This window comes from Rhinolophus sinicus, chromosome 8 (genome assembly GCF_057876585.1).
Source record: "Rhinolophus sinicus isolate RSI-liver-muscle chromosome 8, RSI-T2T, whole genome shotgun sequence".
NCBI lineage: Eukaryota > Metazoa > Chordata > Mammalia > Chiroptera > Rhinolophidae > Rhinolophus > Rhinolophus sinicus.
Window position 1 is genome coordinate 42,861,028 of NC_142508.1, and position 17,932 is coordinate 42,878,959.

The window sequence follows — 17,932 nt, forward strand, 5'->3', positions numbered from 1 at the left end:
AAAGAACAGAAAGGAGCAGTTAAAGGCAAGAGATTCCAACCAGTAAGCCTTTTCCATCCCCACTACTAGATTGAAGGCTTAGACTCTCCACTAGCATTTATCTGTCAGCGACTTTACCTAAATAGGGCAAATCTCCCGCTGAGTCCTCCCAGGAGGCACAGGTAGCTCTCCTTTAAGAGGAACTGTAAATACTTTCAACGTTTTTAAATTTTGTTTTTACAGTGGTGTTTGCCTTTCTGTATTACTGTTCAGTGATCTTTACAAGTTAAGGCCCAGGCACAGAACAAGTGGAACTGGGAATACATTAAAAGTTTTTAAATTTTGTTTTTACAGTTGAGTTTGTCTTCCTGTATTACTGTTCAGTGATCTTTACAAGTTAAGGCCCAGGCACAGAACAAGTGGAACTGGGAATACATTAAAAGTTTTTAAATTTTGTTTTTACAGTGGAGTTTGCCTTCCTGTATTACTGTTCAGTGATCTTTACAAGTTAAGGCCCAGGCACAGAACAAGTGGAACTGGGAATACATTAAAAGTTTTAAAATTTTGTTTTTACAGTGGAGTTTGCCTTCCTGTATTACTGTTCAGTGATCTTTACAAGTTAAGGCCCAGGCACAGAACAAGTGGAACTGTGAATACATAAAAGTTTTTAAATTTTGTTTTACAGGGGTGTTGGCCTCTCCGTATTACTGTTCAGTAATCTTGACAAGTTAAGGCCCAGGCACAGAACAAGTGGAACTGTGAATACATTAAAAGTTTTTAAATTTTGTTTTTACCGGGGTGTTGGCCTCTCTGTATTACTGTTCAGTGATCTTTACAAGTTAAGGCCCAGGCACAGAACAAGTGGAACTGTGAATACATTAAAAGTTTTTAAATTTTGCTTTTACAGGGGTGTTGGCCTCTATATATTACTGTTCAGTGATCTTTACAAGATAAGGCTCACATACAGAAGAAGCCTCACCAGGTCTGAAGTCCTATCTGAGACTAAATACCTATTCATTATGTTTTCCAAGGAGACGATAATTTCACTTAGTAAATGGATGCTCACCCTAATTCTATTGCATATCAAGGAGACATTACTAAAAGATAAGTTGATATTACCTTTACTAGAGAACTTAGAAACGTATCTAAACCCACCAACATTCATAAAATGGTCATGTTCACTTACAATTAATGGGATACTTCACCTTGCAATCGAAAAGATTGCCAGTGTTATTGAAAACCAGTTTGTTAAACTTGTGAAAAAGATGACTTCTTCCTTTAAGAAGAAGAATCCTGATGTACCCAAGTGTGAAACTATGGTTTGACAAAAGAAAACTATAAAGGTACATGGAAAATGATTACAATTTCTGAATGAACAACCTTTTGCTTTCCTGAATGAATCACAAGCAAAACGATTCAATGATTTATCATCACAAATTGAAAATATCTGTAATTAAAAATATTTCTTCAAGAAGCCTTATCAGTCATGTGCTTTCATCATTTTACCGCATCTGATTGCCCGACTAAGAAGCCGAATTTGAAGGGGTGGCCTGGGTGGCTCGATCGGTTAGAGTGCAATGCTGGTGACACCGGCGTGGCCGGTTAGATTCCACACGAGCCGGGGAGCTGTGCCCTCCACAACTAGATGGAGAGCAACAAGTCCTGGAAAACCACACCAAATAAAATTGTGACAAAATAAAAACGGAGATGAATTTGAAACCCAATAAAAGTATTGGTAAACACAATGCAGTCTCTGGCCTGTTTCTGTGGTGAGGCCTGAGTTAAAGGGGCTCAGGCTAAGGTGGGGCAGGGCCCAGGCATGGGGGTGGGGAGGAGATCTCAAGGGGATGGGTTTAGAGAGCTGAGGAGGGCAGGACCAAAGGCTACATTTGGAGAGTTGGGTCGTGAGTGGCGTTCAGGACCACCTGCCCATAGGACATTCTCCAGGGAGTCGGAGTCCACACTCTGGGCAGTTTGAGAGGACAATTTTTGACACGAGGAAGGGATACGGAAACACCCCGAGTACAAATGACAGTCTAGAGGCCAAAACGGGGGAATAAATGGGGTGCAGAGAAAACTTCCAAAGCAAAGCCTTCCTGATGCCATCTTTTTGGGCCCAGAGGAACAGATCCACGCCTTCTTAGCGTACGGTCAGCACCTTCTCTGGTGGCTGGAAGAATCCTGAGCTACACGTTCCTGGTGGTGAAAAGCCTTGAAAACAAACCTGATCTGGGCACGTTGCTTCCAATGCGCAATTCTTGAATCCTAACTGGTTGAACATCAAACCAGCGCTTTGCAGAAAACGAGGCAATAATGGGCACGAACGCTGGGACACTTTCAAGAGCACACTATGCTACAGAGGTCCTGTCACACAGGGTGGCAGGCGGGGTCCCTGCTCCCGCTCCCCACGTAAGAACGCAGGACATGGTGAGGCCCAAAAGGAACACCCACGGAGCCACAGATAGGGGAGTCATACCACTATAGTCTCGCTGGCGGCTGGGCTGGACACACAGGGAGCAGGAGCCACACTGTCCGCAACCTGCCATCCACTAGTCTCTGCCAACCACCCTCACCTGCTAGGCTGCAATCTCTCCCTCTGGGATCCCTAATCCACACTCCACCACGCCAAAACGACACCACCGTGCCACCCCTTGCTAGCTTAGCTGCGGCAGTTATATCAGTGGCTAATGGCTAACCGGTCACAGCCGATGGCCAACTAGTCACAGCTGATAACCATCTACTACCTGAGCCAGCACCTTTCTATGGGAGGCCGAGAGCCTGGAAACTGCACCCCTGGCTCTGTCCCCACAGGTCCTTCATGTCAGAAGAAATAAAACCGTGCAAATAGCTCTGACCCCTGGAGAGGAGCCTGACCCCACGTTCACCGCCAGGCATCTAGAGTCCTGTGTTGCCAACCCTCACCCCTTTCCTCGCTTCCTTCAGCTAGGCAAGCTCCAAGGACATCCGACTCCCTGTCGCCTTCCGTCAGGCACCCCAACACCCACCGCCAGGCTGCTCCTCGGCCTCCCTCGGTGCCTCCGTCGTGGACACTTCCCTCCAATTCTCTAGGGATCTGACTCTCTTGCAGGCTCAGGAGAACAGGTCTTGGCGGAGTGAGGAGGGATATTTTGCGTTTCCGCCGAGCTCCCCAGCGATACCGAAACTGCCGGACCCAGACCCGCCTTGGGCAACAGGCTTTGGCCCTCTCCCCCTGGTCTGAGCTGGACACAGAAAACCCCGGGCCGCACAATGGACACCGCGATCCCTGCGACCTAGTCCCGCGCCCGGCTTCCCACACCCAGCCCGCCCGACTTCCCCACCGTTCCCCCCAGGCTGGAGTTTCCCAACCCTCTCAAAGATCAGCTGCTACCCGCTCGGGCTTCCTCCCTCGCTGGAGTCCCCTCCCGGCCTCTGCTCCGTCCTTCCGCCCCCTCCCGTCTCCGCTTCCTGCTTCCCCGCCCCACCCGTTCATCCCTCCCCACTCCCTGGATTCCACGTTCCCCAGTGGATCTAATCTCCCTCCCACCCTGCTTCCGCCTCCTACAGTCCCAGTTAGCTGGTTCCGCTGTGGCCACCCACTCAGCCCTAAACCACGCCCTCCACCCCACCCCCACCCCAGCGCCCCTGGGCATTAGTGCCTACGTGTCACTGCCTCTGCATCCTTTTAGGGACGCCCTCTGCTCCCTCCGTTTTCTTCAAGTTTTCTCTTTTTGCTCCCCCATTCGTATGAGTGATCACCCCACGATGGACTCCCCAAATCACGTGTTTAGTCCCAGTGTCCAGGGCACTCATCCGAGCCTTCAAGTACCTACTGCTTCCTCCAAAAAGCCATCCAGCCCCCCAGGACCACAGGCAAGTCCGGGAGAATGGCTCCCTCATCTTCGCCCCCACCTCCAGCTCCAGCGACTCTCCCCACAGCAGTTGGGTCCCCTCACCCCCACCCTAGAGATCCCGCAGCTTCCCGCTGCAGAATTCTGCCCGCCCTAGTCCTCCCTCCTACTACCCTTCACCCTAAACCGGGACTAACAACGTCACTCTTTCCTCCACAGACACGCCAGACCTGAGGCAGTAGTGTCTCAGTCTCAGGGAAGGGTAAGCCAGCGAAGATTTCACAGGCAGACTGGTGTGTTTGGTGGCTGTGGAAAGAGGAGGGGCGTGCTAAAAACCGCTCGGGGAGGGGGTTTCTCCAAACTGAACACCACATATGGCAAGGAGAGGTGATGAAGGTGGGACATAGTCATTTGTAGTTATAAGCACCTGGGCGGGAAGCTGGGCTGGACACGGAGCCCACAAGCCAGGGTGGGGGAATTCCCAGCATTTGGGGCCTGGCTGTCCTAGTCAAGCCTCAAGTTCTATGAGCATAGTGTGATCAGCCTTGTCAGCGCCTCCGGGGCCCTCCCTTCTGAGGAAGATCTCTGAGCTCTGCCACAGGCACCCCTAGGGACCTAGAGGGTCACACCCAGCCCCCACTTCTGTCCTACCCCCGCCCAGTGCACAGTCAGGAGCTCAGCAAGCACACGGGGGGGGGGGGGGGGGGGGTGGGTGCTGATGCCCAGAAGGGGTGATAGGTGGGGGGGTGGGGTGTAAAGGAGCAGACTGAGACTAGGATTGGCCCTCAGCAATATAAAAAGCACACTTAAAAAAAAGGGATGAGCAGTTCTACATTTAACTGTTAGGGGGTTTTCGTTGACACAATGATGTCAGTTAGAACTGATGGCTATCAAAAGCACACTGAAAAAAAAGAAAGGAGCAGTGCTACGTTTAACTGGGTGTTTTCATAACTGTTAGGGTGTCTGCACTGAAACAATGACGTCAGTTAGGACTGATGGACTATGGAAAGCCCCTTAAACGAAAACAGAAGGGAATTCTACATTTCACTGGGTGTCTGCACTGACACAATGACGTCAGTTAGGACTGATGGACTATGGAAAGCCCCTTAAACGAAAACAGAAGGGAGTTCTACATTTCACTGGGTGTCTGCACTGAAACAATGACGTCAGTTAGAACAGATGGATATATAAAGCACACTGAAAAAGAACAGAAAGGAGCAGTTAAAGGCAAGAGCTTCGAACCGGTAAACCTTTACACATCCCCACTACTAGCTTGGGGCTAAGACTCTCCACTTGGATTTATCTGTCAGCCACCTCCGCTAAATCTTACCTGAATCTTACCTAAACCTTACCTAAATCTGGCACATCTCCCCCGGAGTCATCGCAGGAGGCACAGGTGGCTCTCCTTTAAGTGGAACTGTAAATACTTTAAAACGATTTTAAAATTTGTTTGTACACCGGTGGTGGCCTCTCTGTATCACAGTTCAGTGATCTTTAAAAGTGCCCAGGCACAGAAGAAGCCTCACCAGGTCTAAAATCCTATCTGAGACTAAATACCTATTCACTATGTTTTCCAAGGAGACGATAATTTCACTTAGTAAATGGATGCTCACCCAAATTCTATTCCACATCAAGGAGACATTTCTCAAAGATAAATTGATGTTACCTTTACTAAAGAAATTAGAAATGTATCCAGACCCACCGACATTCATAAAATGGTCATGTTCACTTACAATTAATAGTAAACCTCACCTTGCAATCGAAAAGATTGCCAGTGTTATTGAAAACCAGTCTGTTAAACTTGTGAAAAAGATGACTTCTTTCTTTAAGAAGAAGAATCCTGATGTACCCAAGTGTGAAACTATGGTTTGACAAAAGAAAACTATAAAGATACATGGAAAATGATTACAATTTCTGAATGAACAACCTTTTGCTTTCCTGGATGAATCACAAGCAAAACGATTCAATGATTTATCATCACAAATTGAAAATATCTTTAATTAAAAATATTTCTTCAAGAAGCCTTATCAGTCATGTGCTTTCATCATTTTACCGCATCTGATTGCCCGACTAAGAAGCCGAATTTGAAGGGGTGGCCTGGGTGGCTCAATCGGTTAGAGTGCAATGCTGGTGACACCGGTGTGGCCGGTTAGATTCCACACGAGCCGGGGAGCTGTGCCCTCCACAACTAGATGGAGAGCAACAAGTCCTGGAAAACACACCAAATAAAATTGTGACAAAATAAAAACGGAGATGAATTTGAAACCCAATAAAAGTATTGGTAAACACAATGCAGTCTCGGGCCTGTTTCTGTGGTGAGGCCTGAGTTAAAGGGGCTCAGGCTAAGGTGGGGCAGGGCCCAGGCATGGGGGTGGGGAGGAGATCTCAAGGGCATGGGTTTAGAGAGCTGAGGAGGGCAGGCCCAAAGGCTACATTTGGAGAGTTGGGTCCTGAGTGGCGTTGAGGACCACCTGCCCATAGGACATTCTCCAGGGAGTCGGAGTCCACACTCTGGGTAGTTTGAGAGGACAATTTTTTTTTTTTTTCTGTATTGATGCTTTATTTCCTTTTTTTTTTTTAATTTTATTTTATTAAATTTATTGGGGTGACAATTGTTAGTAAAATTACATAGATTTCAGGTGTACAATTCTGTATTACATCATGTATAAATCCCATTGTGTGTTCATCACCCAGAGTCAGTTCTCCTTCCATCACCATATATTCGATCCCCCTTACCCTCATCTCCCACCCCCCACCCCCCACCCCCCTTGCCCTCTGGCAACCACTAAACTATTATCTGTGTCTATGAGTTTCTGTTTCTCATTTGTTTGTCTTGTTCTTTTGTTGTTTTTGGTTTATATACCACATATCAGAAAAACAGACACATAGACCAATGGAATAGAATTGAGAACCCAGAAATAAAACCACATGAATATGGGCAACAACTTTTAACAGTGAAGGTTGTTTGCATTCCAACTAGATTGAAACAACTACTTGACTAGGAGCTTTAGGTTATAAAAAGCACACTTAAGAATAAAAAAAGGAAGTTAAGAACAACAACATTTCACTGTTAAGGCTGTTTTCATCCCATTTCAATGTTAAGGCTGTTTTGATACCAAAGGTTGAAACAATGACTTCAGTTCCAACTGATGGATATAAAAAGCACACTGAAAAAGAACAGAAAGGAGCAGTTAAAGGCAAGAGATTCCAACCAGTAAGCCTTTTCCATCCCCACTACTAGATTGAAGGCTTAGACTCTCCACTAGCATTTATCTGTCAGCGACTTTACCTAAATAGGGCAAATCTCCCGCTGAGTCCTCCCAGGAGGCACAGGTAGCTCTCCTTTAAGAGGAACTGTAAATACTTTCAACGTTTTTAAATTTTGTTTTTACAGTGGTGTTTGCCTTTCTGTATTACTGTTCAGTGATCTTTACAAGTTAAGGCCCAGGCACAGAACAAGTGGAACTGGGAATACATTAAAAGTTTTTAAATTTTGTTTTTACAGTTGAGTTTGTCTTCCTGTATTACTGTTCAGTGATCTTTACAAGTTAAGGCCCAGGCACAGAACAAGTGGAACTGGGAATACATTAAAAGTTTTTAAATTTTGTTTTTACAGTGGAGTTTGCCTTCCTGTATTACTGTTCAGTGATCTTTACAAGTTAAGGCCCAGGCACAGAACAAGTGGAACTGGGAATACATTAAAAGTTTTAAAATTTTGTTTTTACAGTGGAGTTTGCCTTCCTGTATTACTGTTCAGTGATCTTTACAAGTTAAGGCCCAGGCACAGAACAAGTGGAACTGTGAATACATAAAAGTTTTTAAATTTTGTTTTACAGGGGTGTTGGCCTCTCCGTATTACTGTTCAGTAATCTTGACAAGTTAAGGCCCAGGCACAGAACAAGTGGAACTGTGAATACATTAAAAGTTTTTAAATTTTGTTTTTACCGGGGTGTTGGCCTCTCTGTATTACTGTTCAGTGATCTTTACAAGTTAAGGCCCAGGCACAGAACAAGTGGAACTGTGAATACATTAAAAGTTTTTAAATTTTGCTTTTACAGGGGTGTTGGCCTCTATATATTACTGTTCAGTGATCTTTACAAGATAAGGCTCACATACAGAAGAAGCCTCACCAGGTCTGAAGTCCTATCTGAGACTAAATACCTATTCATTATGTTTTCCAAGGAGACGATAATTTCACTTAGTAAATGGATGCTCACCCTAATTCTATTGCATATCAAGGAGACATTACTAAAAGATAAGTTGATATTACCTTTACTAGAGAACTTAGAAACGTATCTAAACCCACCAACATTCATAAAATGGTCATGTTCACTTACAATTAATGGGATACTTCACCTTGCAATCGAAAAGATTGCCAGTGTTATTGAAAACCAGTTTGTTAAACTTGTGAAAAAGATGACTTCTTCCTTTAAGAAGAAGAATCCTGATGTACCCAAGTGTGAAACTATGGTTTGACAAAAGAAAACTATAAAGGTACATGGAAAATGATTACAATTTCTGAATGAACAACCTTTTGCTTTCCTGAATGAATCACAAGCAAAACAATTCAATGATTTATCATCACAAATTGAAAATATCTGTAATTAAAAATATTTCTTCAAGAAGCCTTATCAGTCATGTGCTTTCATCATTTTACCGCATCTGATTGCCCGACTAAGAAGCCGAATTTGAAGGGGTGGCCTGGGTGGCTCAATCGGTTAGAGTGCAATGCTGGTGACACCGGCGTGGCCGGTTAGATTCCACACGAGCCGGGGAGCTGTGCCCTCCACAACTAGATGGAGAGCAACAAGTCCTGGAAAACCACACCAAATAAAATTGTGACAAAATAAAAACGGAGATGAATTTGAAACCCAATAAAAGTATTGGTAAACACAATGCAGTCTCTGGCCTGTTTCTGTGGTGAGGCCTGAGTTAAAGGGGCTCAGGCTAAGGTGGGGCAGGGCCCAGGCATGGGGGTGGGGAGGAGATCTCAAGGGGATGGGTTTAGAGAGCTGAGGAGGGCAGGTCCAAAGGCTACATTTGGAGAGTTGGGTCGTGAGTGGCGTTCAGGACCACCTGCCCATAGGACATTCTCCAGGGAGTCGGAGTCCACACTCTGGGCAGTTTGAGAGGACAATTTTTGACACGAGGAAGGGATACGGAAACACCCCGAGTACAAATGACAGTCTAGAGGCCAAAACGGGGGAATAAATGGGGTGCAGAGAAAACTTCCAAAGCAAAGCCTTCCTGATGCCATCTTTTTGGGCCCAGAGGAACAGATCCACGCCTTCTTAGCGTACGGTCAGCACCTTCTCTGGTGGCTGGAAGAATCCTGAGCTACACGTTCCTGGTGGTGAAAAGCCTTGAAAACAAACCTGATCTGGGCACGTTGCTTCCAATGCGCAATTCTTGAATCCTAACTGGTTGAACATCAAACCAGCGCTTTGCAGAAAACGAGGCAATAATGGGCACGAACGTTGGGACACTTTCAAGAGCACACTATGCTACAGAGGTCCTCTCAGGATAGGGTGGCAGGCGGGGTCCCTGCTCCCGCTCCCCACGTAAGAACGCAGGACATGGTGAGGCCCAAAAGGAACACCCACGGAGCCACAGATAGGGGAGTCATACCACTATAGTCTCGCTGGCGGCTGGGCTGGACACACAGGGAGCAGGAGCCACACTGTCCGCAACCTGCCATCCACTAGTCTCTGCCAACCACCCTCACCTGCTAGGCTGCAATCTCTCCCTCTGGGATCCCTAATCCACACTCCACCACGCCAAAACGACACCACCGTGCCACCCCTTGCTAGCTTAGCTGCGGCAGTTATATCAGTGGCTAATGGCTAACCGGTCACAGCCGATGGCCAACTAGTCACAGCTGATAACCATCTACTACCTGAGCCAGCACCTTTCTATGGGAGGCCGAGAGCCTGGAAACTGCACCCCTGGCTCTGTCCCCACAGGTCCTTCATGTCAGAAGAAATAAAACCGTGCAAATAGCTCTGACCCCTGGAGAGGAGCCTGACCCCACGTTCACCGCCAGGCATCTAGAGTCCTGTGTTGCCAACCCTCACCCCTTTCCTCGCTTCCTTCAGCTAGGCAAGCTCCAAGGACATCCGACTCCCTGTCGCCTTCCGTCAGGCACCCCAACACCCACCGCCAGGCTGCTCCTCGGCCTCCCTCGGTGCCTCCGTCGTGGACACTTCCCTCCAATTCTCTAGGGATCTGACTCTCTTGCAGGCTCAGGAGAACAGGTCTTGGCGGAGTGAGGAGGGATATTTTGCGTTTCCGCCGAGCTCCCCAGCGATACCGAAACTGCCGGACCCAGACCCGCCTTGGGCAACAGGCTTTGGCCCTCTCCCCCTGGTCTGAGCTGGACACAGAAAACCCCGGGCCGCACAATGGACACCGCGATCCCTGCGACCTAGTCCCGCGCCCGGCTTCCCACACCCAGCCCGCCCGACTTCCCCACCGTTCCCCCCAGGCTGGAGTTTCCCAACCCTCTCAAAGATCAGCTGCTACCCGCTCGGGCTTCCTCCCTCGCTGGAGTCCCCTCCCGGCCTCTGCTCCGTCCTTCCGCCCCCTCCCGTCTCCGCTTCCTGCTTCCCCGCCCCACCCGTTCATCCCTCCCCACTCCCTGGATTCCACGTTCCCCAGTGGATCTAATCTCCCTCCCACCCTGCTTCCGCCTCCTACAGTCCCAGTTAGCTGGTTCCGCTGTGGCCACCCACTCAGCCCTAAACCACGCCCTCCACCCCACCCCCACCCCAGCGCCCCTGGGCATTAGTGCCTACGTGTCACTGCCTCTGCATCCTTTTAGGGACGCCCTCTGCTCCCTCCGTTTTCTTCAAGTTTTCTCTTTTTGCTCCCCCATTCGTATGAGTGATCACCCCACGATGGACTCCCCAAATCACGTGTTTAGTCCCAGTGTCCAGGGCACTCATCCGAGCCTTCAAGTACCTACTGCTTCCTCCAAAAAGCCATCCAGCCCCCCAGGACCACAGGCAAGTCCGGGAGAATGGCTCCCTCATCTTCGCCCCCACCTCCAGCTCCAGCGACTCTCCCCACAGCAGTTGGGTCCCCTCACCCCCACCCTAGAGATCCCGCAGCTTCCCGCTGCAGAATTCTGCCCGCCCTAGTCCTCCCTCCTACTACCCTTCACCCTAAACCGGGACTAACAACGTCACTCTTTCCTCCACAGACACGCCAGACCTGAGGCAGTAGTGTCTCAGTCTCAGGGAAGGGTAAGCCAGCGAAGATTTCACAGGCAGACTGGTGTGTTTGGTGGCTGTGGAAAGAGGAGGGGCGTGCTAAAAACCGCTCGGGGAGGGGGTTTCTCCAAACTGAACACCACATATGGCAAGGAGAGGTGATGAAGGTGGGACATAGTCATTTGTAGTTATAAGCACCTGGGCGGGAAGCTGGGCTGGACACGGAGCCCACAAGCCAGGGTGGGGGAATTCCCAGCATTTGGGGCCTGGCTGTCCTAGTCAAGCCTCAAGTTCTATGAGCATAGTGTGATCAGCCTTGTCAGCGCCTCCGGGGCCCTCCCTTCTGAGGAAGATCTCTGAGCTCTGCCACAGGCACCCCTAGGGACCTAGAGGGTCACACCCAGCCCCCACTTCTGTCCTACCCCCGCCCAGTGCACAGTCAGGAGCTCAGCAAGCACACGGGGGGTGGGTGGGGGGGTGCTGATGCCCAGAAGGGGTGATAGGTGGGGGGGTGGGGTGTAAAGGAGCAGACTGAGACTAGGATTGGCCCTCAGCAATATAAAAAGCACACTTAAAAAAAAGGGATGAGCAGTTCTACATTTAACTGTTAGGGGGTTTTCGTTGACACAATGATGTCAGTTAGAACTGATGGCTATCAAAAGCACACTGAAAAAAAAGAAAGGAGCAGTGCTACGTTTAACTGGGTGTTTTCATAACTGTTAGGGTGTCTGCACTGAAACAATGACGTCAGTTAGGACTGATGGACTATGGAAAGCCCCTTAAACGAAAACAGAAGGGAATTCTACATTTCACTGGGTGTCTGCACTGACACAATGACGTCAGTTAGGACTGATGGACTATGGAAAGCCCCTTAAACGAAAACAGAAGGGAGTTCTACATTTCACTGGGTGTCTGCACTGAAACAATGACGTCAGTTAGAACAGATGGATATATAAAGCACACTGAAAAAGAACAGAAAGGAGCAGTTAAAGGCAAGAGCTTCGAACCGGTAAACCTTTACACATCCCCACTACTAGCTTGGGGCTAAGACTCTCCACTTGGATTTATCTGTCAGCCACCTCCGCTAAATCTTACCTGAATCTTACCTAAACCTTACCTAAATCTGGCACATCTCCCCCGGAGTCATCGCAGGAGGCACAGGTGGCTCTCCTTTAAGTGGAACTGTAAATACTTTAAAACGATTTTAAAATTTGTTTGTACACCGGTGGTGGCCTCTCTGTATCACAGTTCAGTGATCTTTAAAAGTGCCCAGGCACAGAAGAAGCCTCACCAGGTCTAAAATCCTATCTGAGACTAAATACCTATTCACTATGTTTTCCAAGGAGACGATAATTTCACTTAGTAAATGGATGCTCACCCAAATTCTATTCCACATCAAGGAGACATTTCTCAAAGATAAATTGATGTTACCTTTACTAAAGAAATTAGAAATGTATCCAGACCCACCGACATTCATAAAATGGTCATGTTCACTTACAATTAATAGTAAACCTCACCTTGCAATCGAAAAGATTGCCAGTGTTATTGAAAACCAGTCTGTTAAACTTGTGAAAAAGATGACTTCTTTCTTTAAGAAGAAGAATCCTGATGTACCCAAGTGTGAAACTATGGTTTGACAAAAGAAAACTATAAAGATACATGGAAAATGATTACAATTTCTGAATGAACAACCTTTTGCTTTCCTGGATGAATCACAAGCAAAACGATTCAATGATTTATCATCACAAATTGAAAATATCTTTAATTAAAAATATTTCTTCAAGAAGCCTTATCAGTCATGTGCTTTCATCATTTTACCGCATCTGATTGCCCGACTAAGAAGCCGAATTTGAAGGGGTGGCCTGGGTGGCTCAATCGGTTAGAGTGCAATGCTGGTGACACCGGTGTGGCCGGTTAGATTCCACACGAGCCGGGGAGCTGTGCCCTCCACAACTAGATGGAGAGCAACAAGTCCTGGAAAACACACCAAATAAAATTGTGACAAAATAAAAACGGAGATGAATTTGAAACCCAATAAAAGTATTGGTAAACACAATGCAGTCTCGGGCCTGTTTCTGTGGTGAGGCCTGAGTTAAAGGGGCTCAGGCTAAGGTGGGGCAGGGCCCAGGCATGGGGGTGGGGAGGAGATCTCAAGGGCATGGGTTTAGAGAGCTGAGGAGGGCAGGCCCAAAGGCTACATTTGGAGAGTTGGGTCCTGAGTGGCGTTGAGGACCACCTGCCCATAGGACATTCTCCAGGGAGTCGGAGTCCACACTCTGGGTAGTTTGAGAGGACAATTTTTTTTTTTTTTCTGTATTGATGCTTTATTTCCTTTTTTTTTTTTAATTTTATTTTATTAAATTTATTGGGGTGACAATTGTTAGTAAAATTACATAGATTTCAGGTGTACAATTCTGTATTACATCATGTATAAATCCCATTGTGTGTTCATCACCCAGAGTCAGTTCTCCTTCCATCACCATATATTCGATCCCCCTTACCCTCATCTCCCACCCCCCACCCCCCACCCCCCTTGCCCTCTGGCAACCACTAAACTATTATCTGTGTCTATGAGTTTCTGTTTCTCATTTGTTTGTCTTGTTCTTTTGTTGTTTTTGGTTTATATACCACATATCAGAAAAACAGACACATAGACCAATGGAATAGAATTGAGAACCCAGAAATAAAACCACATGAATATGGGCAACAACTTTTAACAGTGAAGGTTGTTTGCATTCCAACTAGATTGAAACAACTACTTGACTAGGAGCTTTAGGTTATAAAAAGCACACTTAAGAATAAAAAAAGGAAGTTAAGAACAACAACATTTCACTGTTAAGGCTGTTTTCATCCCATTTCAATGTTAAGGCTGTTTTGATACCAAAGGTTGAAACAATGACTTCAGTTCCAACTGATGGATATAAAAAGCACACTGAAAAAGAACAGAAAGGAGCAGTTAAAGGCAAGAGATTCCAACCAGTAAGCCTTTTCCATCCCCACTACTAGATTGAAGGCTTAGACTCTCCACTAGCATTTATCTGTCAGCGACTTTACCTAAATAGGGCAAATCTCCCGCTGAGTCCTCCCAGGAGGCACAGGTAGCTCTCCTTTAAGAGGAACTGTAAATACTTTCAACGTTTTTAAATTTTGTTTTTACAGTGGTGTTTGCCTTTCTGTATTACTGTTCAGTGATCTTTACAAGTTAAGGCCCAGGCACAGAACAAGTGGAACTGGGAATACATTAAAAGTTTTTAAATTTTGTTTTTACAGTTGAGTTTGTCTTCCTGTATTACTGTTCAGTGATCTTTACAAGTTAAGGCCCAGGCACAGAACAAGTGGAACTGGGAATACATTAAAAGTTTTTAAATTTTGTTTTTACAGTGGAGTTTGCCTTCCTGTATTACTGTTCAGTGATCTTTACAAGTTAAGGCCCAGGCACAGAACAAGTGGAACTGGGAATACATTAAAAGTTTTAAAATTTTGTTTTTACAGTGGAGTTTGCCTTCCTGTATTACTGTTCAGTGATCTTTACAAGTTAAGGCCCAGGCACAGAACAAGTGGAACTGTGAATACATAAAAGTTTTTAAATTTTGTTTTACAGGGGTGTTGGCCTCTCCGTATTACTGTTCAGTAATCTTGACAAGTTAAGGCCCAGGCACAGAACAAGTGGAACTGTGAATACATTAAAAGTTTTTAAATTTTGTTTTTACCGGGGTGTTGGCCTCTCTGTATTACTGTTCAGTGATCTTTACAAGTTAAGGCCCAGGCACAGAACAAGTGGAACTGTGAATACATTAAAAGTTTTTAAATTTTGCTTTTACAGGGGTGTTGGCCTCTATATATTACTGTTCAGTGATCTTTACAAGATAAGGCTCACATACAGAAGAAGCCTCACCAGGTCTGAAGTCCTATCTGAGACTAAATACCTATTCATTATGTTTTCCAAGGAGACGATAATTTCACTTAGTAAATGGATGCTCACCCTAATTCTATTGCATATCAAGGAGACATTACTAAAAGATAAGTTGATATTACCTTTACTAGAGAACTTAGAAACGTATCTAAACCCACCAACATTCATAAAATGGTCATGTTCACTTACAATTAATGGGATACTTCACCTTGCAATCGAAAAGATTGCCAGTGTTATTGAAAACCAGTTTGTTAAACTTGTGAAAAAGATGACTTCTTCCTTTAAGAAGAAGAATCCTGATGTACCCAAGTGTGAAACTATGGTTTGACAAAAGAAAACTATAAAGGTACATGGAAAATGATTACAATTTCTGAATGAACAACCTTTTGCTTTCCTGAATGAATCACAAGCAAAACAATTCAATGATTTATCATCACAAATTGAAAATATCTGTAATTAAAAATATTTCTTCAAGAAGCCTTATCAGTCATGTGCTTTCATCATTTTACCGCATCTGATTGCCCGACTAAGAAGCCGAATTTGAAGGGGTGGCCTGGGTGGCTCAATCGGTTAGAGTGCAATGCTGGTAACACCGGCGTGGCCGGTTAGATTCCACACGAGCCGGGGAGCTGTGCCCTCCACAACTAGATGGAGAGCAACAAGTCCTGGAAAACCACACCAAATAAAATTGTGACAAAATAAAAACGGAGATGAATTTGAAACCCAATAAAAGTATTGGTAAACACAATGCAGTCTCTGGCCTGTTTCTGTGGTGAGGCCTGAGTTAAAGGGGCTCAGGCGAAGGTGGGGCAGGGCCCAGGCATGGGGGTGGGGAGGAGATCTCAAGGGGATGGGTTTAGAGAGCTGAGGAGGGCAGGTCCAAAGGCTACATTTGGAGAGTTGGGTCGTGAGTGGCGTTCAGGACCACCTGCCCATAGGACATTCTCCAGGGAGTCGGAGTCCACACTCTGGGCAGTTTGAGAGGACAATTTTTGACACGAGGAAGGGATACGGAAACACCCCGAGTACAAATGACAGTCTAGAGGCCAAAACGGGGGAATAAATGGGGTGCAGAGAAAACTTCCAAAGCAAAGCCTTCCTGATGCCATCTTTTTGGGCCCAGAGGAACAGATCCACGCCTTCTTAGCGTACGGTCAGCACCTTCTCTGGTGGCTGGAAGAATCCTGAGCTACACGTTCCTGGTGGTGAAAAGCCTTGAAAACAAACCTGATCTGGGCACGTTGCTTCCAATGCGCAATTCTTGAATCCTAACTGGTTGAACATCAAACCAGCGCTTTGCAGAAAACGAGGCAATAATGGGCACGAACGTTGGGACACTTTCAAGAGCACACTATGCTACAGAGGTCCTCTCAGGATAGGGTGGCAGGCGGGGTCCCTGCTCCCGCTCCCCACGTAAGAACGCAGGACATGGTGAGGCCCAAAAGGAACACCCACGGAGCCACAGATAGGGGAGTCATACCACTATAGTCTCGCTGGCGGCTGGGCTGGACACACAGGGAGCAGGAGCCACACTGTCCGCAACCTGCCATCCACTAGTCTCTGCCAACCACCCTCACCTGCTAGGCTGCAATCTCTCCCTCTGGGATCCCTAATCCACACTCCACCACGCCAAAACGACACCACCGTGCCACCCCTTGCTAGCTTAGCTGCGGCAGTTATATCAGTGGCTAATGGCTAACCGGTCACAGCCGATGGCCAACTAGTCACAGCTGATAACCATCTACTACCTGAGCCAGCACCTTTCTATGGGAGGCCGAGAGCCTGGAAACTGCACCCCTGGCTCTGTCCCCACAGGTCCTTCATGTCAGAAGAAATAAAACCGTGCAAATAGCTCTGACCCCTGGAGAGGAGCCTGACCCCACGTTCACCGCCAGGCATCTAGAGTCCTGTGTTGCCAACCCTCACCCCTTTCCTCGCTTCCTTCAGCTAGGCAAGCTCCAAGGACATCCGACTCCCTGTCGCCTTCCGTCAGGCACCCCAACACCCACCGCCAGGCTGCTCCTCGGCCTCCCTCGGTGCCTCCGTCGTGGACACTTCCCTCCAATTCTCTAGGGATCTGACTCTCTTGCAGGCTCAGGAGAACAGGTCTTGGCGGAGTGAGGAGGGATATTTTGCGTTTCCGCCGAGCTCCCCAGCGATACCGAAACTGCCGGACCCAGACCCGCCTTGGGCAACAGGCTTTGGCCCTCTCCCCCTGGTCTGAGCTGGACACAGAAAACCCCGGGCCGCACAATGGACACCGCGATCCCTGCGACCTAGTCCCGCGCCCGGCTTCCCACACCCAGCCCGCCCGACTTCCGCACCGTTCCCCCCAGGCTGGAGTTTCCCAACCCTCTCAAAGATCAGCTGCTACCCGCTCGGGCTTCCTCCCTCGCTGGAGTCCCCTCCCGGCCTCTGCTCCGTCCTTCCGCCCCCTCCCGTCTCCGCTTCCTGCTTCCCCGCCCCACCCGTTCATCCCTCCCCACTCCCTGGATTCCACGTTCCCCAGTGGATCTAATCTCCCTCCCACCCTGCTTCCGCCTCCTACAGTCCCAGTTAGCTGGTTCCGCTGTGGCCACCCACTCAGCCCTAAACCACGCCCTCCACCCCACCCCCACCCCAGCGCCCCTGGGCATTAGTGCCTACGTGTCACTGCCTCTGCATCCTTTTAGGGACGCCCTCTGCTCCCTCCGTTTTCTTCAAGTTTTCTCTTTTTGCTCCCCCATTCGTATGAGTGATCACCCCACGATGGACTCCCCAAATCACGTGTTTAGTCCCAGTGTCCAGGGCACTCATCCGAGCCTTCAAGTACCTACTGCTTCCTCCAAAAAGCCATCCAGCCCCCCAGGACCACAGGCAAGTCCGGGAGAATGGCTCCCTCATCTTCGCCCCCACCTCCAGCTCCAGCGACTCTCCCCACAGCAGTTGGGTCCCCTCACCCCCACCCTAGAGATCCCGCAGCTTCCCGCTGCAGAATTCTGCCCGCCCTAGTCCTCCCT